Source organism: Delphinapterus leucas, unplaced genomic scaffold (assembly GCF_059928025.1).
Source record: "Delphinapterus leucas isolate spDelLeu-1000000601 "Yukka" unplaced genomic scaffold, BTC_Dleu_Yukka2 spDelLeu_asBTCV2_sq67, whole genome shotgun sequence".
Lineage (NCBI taxonomy): Eukaryota > Metazoa > Chordata > Mammalia > Artiodactyla > Monodontidae > Delphinapterus > Delphinapterus leucas.
In genome coordinates, this window is record NW_028322276.1 from 1,625,001 (window position 1) to 1,631,093 (window position 6,093).

Here is a 6,093-nt window from a genome sequence, read left to right on the forward strand (position 1 = left end):
GTCCCGGTGTCCCCAGTGCCCCGTCCGCGGCCGTCGCTGAGCGGTGAGATGTGCACCAGGTGGATCGGGTTCGTCATCGTGTCCCCGCCGCCCCGCCGCTCCCGATCCCGATGCGGCCCGCTCACTCGACTGCCCGTTGTCGGGCGCCACCTGCCGGTCGGTCGCTTTTTATACGGTCCAAAGAGGTCGACCAGATGACTGGGCCGGCCTGGGTGGGCGGAACCGATTTCTGAGTGACGGGGGTGTTCGGGTGGGAGGAACGGGGGCGGGGGACTCTAGATCGTGGGCCGGAGGCCAGGGAGAGGGGCGGGGAATGGTAGCCACTGTACTCTCCTTTTTTTTTTTTTTTTTTTTAATTAACGCTTTTAAAATTGATCGATTCACTCACTGATTCATTCATTCATTCATTCATTCATTCATTCATTCATTCATTCAATTCCGTGCAGTGGAAGGATGGAGACCTAACCACTAGACCGCCAGGGAAGCCCTTAGCCACGCTAGCCCTCATCCATGGTTTTCAGGATCATTGAGAATCATTCATCTGACGGGATGGACTGGAAAGATCTTGTCCATGCATGCAGGAGAGATCCATTGGAGGTTCCAGAACTTGGGTCTCTTGGCAAGGGCGTATCATCTTTGACATGGAAAGGACTATGCCAACGGTGGTCTCAATGAATGGAGTGTGCAAAGAGGTAGAAAGAGAGGTTCCCGACTTGGGGGGGGCGGAGGGGGGAAAGCCCCAACCACGTCGCCTCGTCCTCCATCCACCCCGATCAGGGTCACGGGCAGAACACAAGGGACGGCTTCCCTCACTGGGGGCCCCGAACTTAGAATCTAACTCTCATCTCTGCAAAAAGACAAGAAGTGCTGGGTGGGGCTGGCAGACTCCCTTCTTCTCATCGGACTGATCTTGATCTCCATAGCTCAGAAAACACGTGCGAACACTCAGAAGATACCCAAGCACAGTGTCCTTTACCTGGCTCCCTGTCGCTCACTCCCTGCCTCTGTCTCTGTCTCTGCCGCTGGCTCTCTGTCTCTTTCTTTCTCCCGGTGTGTGTGTGTGTGTGTGTCTCTCTCTCTCTCTCTCTCTCTCTCTCTCTCTCTCTCTCTCTCTCTCTCTCTCTGTCTCTGTCTCTCTCTCTGTCTCTCTCCCTCCCTCCCTCCCTCCCTCCCTCCCTCCCTCCCTCCCTCCCTCCCCCCTCCCTCCCTCCCTCCCTCCCTCCCTCCCTCCCTCCCTCCCTCCCTCTCTCTCTCTGGCTCTCCCCCACCCCTGCTCTTCCCCACTTTATCTCTTTCTTCCCGCCTCCTCTCTTTCTGTCTCCCTCTCTGTCTCTCTGCCTCTCCGTCTCTGTCTCTCTCTGTCTCTGTCTCTCTGTCTCTCTCTCCACCCCAGCCCCCCGTCTCTCCCTCCCTGTCTCTCCCTCCCTCCCTCCCTCCCTCCCTCCCTCCCTCCCTCCCTCCCTCCCCCCCTCCCTCTTCTCTCTCTCCCCCTCCCGGCCTCTCCCCCACTTTCTCCCTTCCTCCTTTTCTGTCTCCCTCTCCCTCACCCATCCCCACTCCCCCCCATCCCCCGTCATGTGGCATCCTCATTTTCCATGAGAACTCATGGAGACGGAAGGGATGTTGGACAGATGGTCGCATGCTACCGGATCCCCCTTCCACGGGGATAGCTGCATTGCCTTTGGCAGGCCATGGAGGCAGGATGGGCATAGGTCCACTGCCTCACACCAAGGCCCTTTGGGAGCATTTCAGTGAATCGGGACAGAACATTTTTCTCCGTGCGCGGAGGGAACCGGAATCGGGCACCCCGAAATGGACCGCTTTGGCACACAGATGCGTGCGAATTTAAGGCGCTTCAGAAACGACGGGTGGGCGACGAGGACGCTCTGCCGCTCTGCCTCTCCCTCTTCTTCCTGACCTGAAAGGAGGACCAAAATCTGCCTTGAGAAGAAGCTCAAGCTCAAGCTCAAGCTCAGAGCCCGCCGTTTCGAGTGACTCCTGGCTTGGGCTTCTCCTGCGCGGGGGTCACAGTGCACGCGTTCCTCAGCCGTGGGTTGCTCTCTTCTCGAGCTGTCTTTTGGGGACAGGGGCCTCTCAGGCAAGAACTCAGAAGGATCGTTGAGGAAACATCGTTTTTCCTCTCCCACGACTGATGAATGCAGACAGACACACAGGAATCTCGCCCCTGCTTCCACCCCCGCCCCCCACCCCCCACCCCAAGTGAGAGGAGTCGCCGGACATCCTTGGGGTCACACACAGCCAGCCTCCGTGGCTCTTCTATGTTGCCAGGCTCCCTGGCCTTCACTGCCCCCGCACGCCCCCAGTGAAGTTGCATCATCGTTCATAGTGTCGATGCTGTGAGAAGATAAGCTTTTCAAAATAAAAATTCTCCCTGCCTTTCCTTCCCAGGAACACCATGAACACCTACTGTCATGTGCAGTGCTTATTGACCCACCTGGAGCAGAGGACCCTCTCCGACAGACACCCTCCCCTCCCCCCCCCTCCCCACCCCCCCCCACCCCCCCCCACCCCACCCCACCCCACCCCACCCCCAGGAACTCACTTGCTCCGAGTCATCGAGGAGAGGGTGTTTGGTTCTGTGTCTTAAATTGGTGGGCCGATGACACATCATCTCCTAGTAAGCCATCAGGTTCACCAGTTCGGGTTCGGTGGCATGAAGTACATTTACGCCCTCCTTGAGTTTGACTTTGAAAGTCTTGGGGCCCTGAGTAGGCCGCCCCCAAATGTGCCTCCGTGGCATAGAGATGTTTTGGAATTAGACTGACAACACCACGAGAGGGACACTGACTCTCTTTTACTTCTCCCCTCTGAAATCAGGAAGAAAATCTCTCACGTGAAAGGGGAGGGGGGCGGTGTAGAGGTGTAGAGATCATGACGAACTGAACCGCCCTCACGTCTCGTGAAATGTTCACGAATCGTCTAAGTAGGACTGCTCATAACAAATAGAGGGCACAGACGTTAACGAGATAAGAATGTTTAAGGGGAACTTCCCCCCCCCCCCCCCCATGATTGTTTTCCATAGGCCGACTTCAAGACTTTCCAACATCTCTGGTCATCTCTAGGCTTAGAGGTTGGCTAAGTGCCATGACAGGGTGAAATCTCAGCGAGCGTCTACATCATCTCCACATAAGATAAAATACTGAAATGTTCGTGGCTCCACGAGTCTAAGGGTCTCCCTGCTTTGGACCTTTTACGGAGGAGAGACTGAGCAAGTTTGGTTCCGTGCCTAGATAGATCTTGTGCTTTAGGGAGAGAGTGTACTCGGTAGGAGCCTAGACTTCTACAAAGTATTCCATGTTCACACTGTTCACTGTGGTTGGCTTCCTTACTTGCACTGACTGACTGAAGAAAAAAAAACAAAAAACAAAAAACACAGACAGTGTCCAAGGACGAGGCATTCTAAAGAAGGAACGGAACGTGCGTGGTCCAAGCTACCTGATGTCGCCATCCTCATGGTAGGAAGAGGACTTTTTTGGGGGAGTGGGGAGGCAAAGTAGAAGATATGCAGATAATGTGTGGGGGAAGGAGAAAAGAGATTTTAGTCCTAAAGGTGGTCTTTTCTCAATGGAAAAGAAAGAAAACAAGGGACAGGCTAAAAATGGGCACAGACAATTGGAAGACGTGTGTGAAGAAAACGGTCTTTAGAAAGGAATCGGATCCGTGGTCAGGACTGACTGGATAAGATGAGGATGGATTCAAAGACAGAAATGAGTTTTCGTATCAACGTGAAACAAGTGCAAAAATAGAATTTAGTTGTCTCTCTGTGTTAAAAGGACAAGGTTTGGGTTTAGGGTTTGGGTTTTTCTTTCATCAGTCTGCTCTGTCCATCATGAGAGATTAGATTAGATTAGGAAAGGTTTCTTCCTTTATCTTTAAGGAGGGAGGGAGGGAGGGAGGGAGGGAGGGAGGGAGGGAGGGAGGGAAGGAAGGAAGGAAGGAAGGAAGGAAGGAAGGAAGGAAGGAAGGAAGGAAGGAAGGAAGGAAGGAAAGAAGGGAGGGAGGAAGGAAGGAAGGAAAGAAGGGAGGGAGGGAGGGAGGGAGGGAGGGAGGGAGGGAGGAAGGAAGGAAAAGGAAGCAAGAAAGAAAAGCTTATGCCTTGTCAGAAGTCATCACTTATTTTCTAGGTTGCCGTTATCAGGTCTCGGAGGACTCACATCAGCTTAGTCCTCTCGAGATTCAAAGAACCAGGTGTGGCTCAGAACTGACGAAGAAGCTTCTCTCTCTGCCTAGCAAGTCTCTCCTTGGGATGTTGGTGACATGGCTAGCGAAGCACTGTTTCACAGTGACCTATATCCGATTAAGTGCTTTACAACCTTTTGGATATTTTGGACACACTTGCCCCTAAATTGAAGGACAGGTGAAGTCCTTTGGACTTAGAACGCACTTTGAGTTAGGATGCAGGAGGAGAGGGCCCTCGAAATAGCCCCAAAATGTGTTCTCTCTCCTGAGAAATGAGAGAGGTGAAACTGAGTACGTTTCTTGGAGAGGTTCGATGACACGGGAAGCGTTGTCAAAGAGGAAGGAACAACGTGAAGTCTTCTTTGGCTTGTGTCTGTACACCGATGTGTTCTAACTGTTCCAGAAATGATGGGATGTTTCTTCCTGGAAGTCTTCTCTGCCCTGGCATAAAGGGTTGTCTGTCGTCGTCAAAATGGAGGCTCACACGAAAGGGACCGAACCCAGTATCAGGGAGATGTTCTAACCGACTTTCATGCCAAGACAGCAGCAACAGCCTGTTGAAAGGTGGTGGGGGAGGCGGGGCACACGTGGATCAAGTCCATTCTGTCCTGTCAACAGCCGGACGGGGCTATGGCAGACGGGAGACGGCGGCCCGGCGGCCGGTTGGTTACTCCCTGACCAACCTCCCCCCCCCCCCCACCTTGCATTCCTTCACCCACCCATGGTGCCTTGAAGATGACTCCAATTGTACATAGACATTGGCGGGAAGATTTCTACAGTCTACCGGCAACGTCTGACCTGTCATGCTTGTAACCCTGGGGGGGAAAATTATTTTTCCCTCTGGAAAGAAAACCTCCCCTCTCTGGACCCTCTGAACCCCAGCCACTGGACTTCATTCCACTGCCACTTAGTAGGGGTCATCCAAACATTCTTGTGGCCGTAGGTATGTCTTCCGTGTGGGTTGAAGTCTTCCCTCACTCACTGCAAGACTGATGCCCTCACCGTGGCACAGAGACTGTTAAAAAAACAAAATGTGTTTGCCACTTGGGGTCTACCTTCCACAGCCTCCCCTGTGATCAGATCACGGCACCCGCTTCGCCGGGCAAATCCTACAGTCCTTCACAGAAGCTCTTGCAAACTTTTTGGAACCGTCACTCGTCCAGTCACGCTCGATCATCAGGCAAGGTCGGCAGAACCGATGGAAAGACTGGACTCCAAGAAGAACAACGATGACTTACACGGGGTTGAATGAACTGATGAATAGGATGATAATGTGTATGACTGCTTGTGTAAAGTAGGACGGATTGGGGAAGCGGGGGGATAACTCAGGGGGTTGGGATGAACATATACACATTACTGTACATAAAATCGGTAATCAGCAAGCAAGCGCCTCCTACTGTATAGCACGGGAAACTCTACTCAATACTTTGTAATAAGCCTATGAGAGAAAAGAATCTGAAAAACGAAACCTGTATAAAATACCCGTATATATATATATATATATATATATATATATATATATATATATATATGTGTGTGTGTGTGTGTGTGTGTGTGTGTGTATATATGTATGTATATATATATACGTATATATATACACATACGTATATGTATACACACACACACACGTATGTGTATGTATATATATATGTATGTGTATATGTATATATATGTATATATATGTGTATATATATGTATATATATATGGAGGGGGGGAGAGGGAGGGGGAGGGAGACAGAGAGACAGAGAGACAGAGACAGAGAGACAGAGAGACAGAGGGATTAGGACTGATTCTTAAATCTTCTGTTTTCCAGATACAAGGAAAAACAAAAACAAACAAACAAAACCCAATTTTCTTTTTAAAGATGGACATCCATTTGGTAACTTAGACCT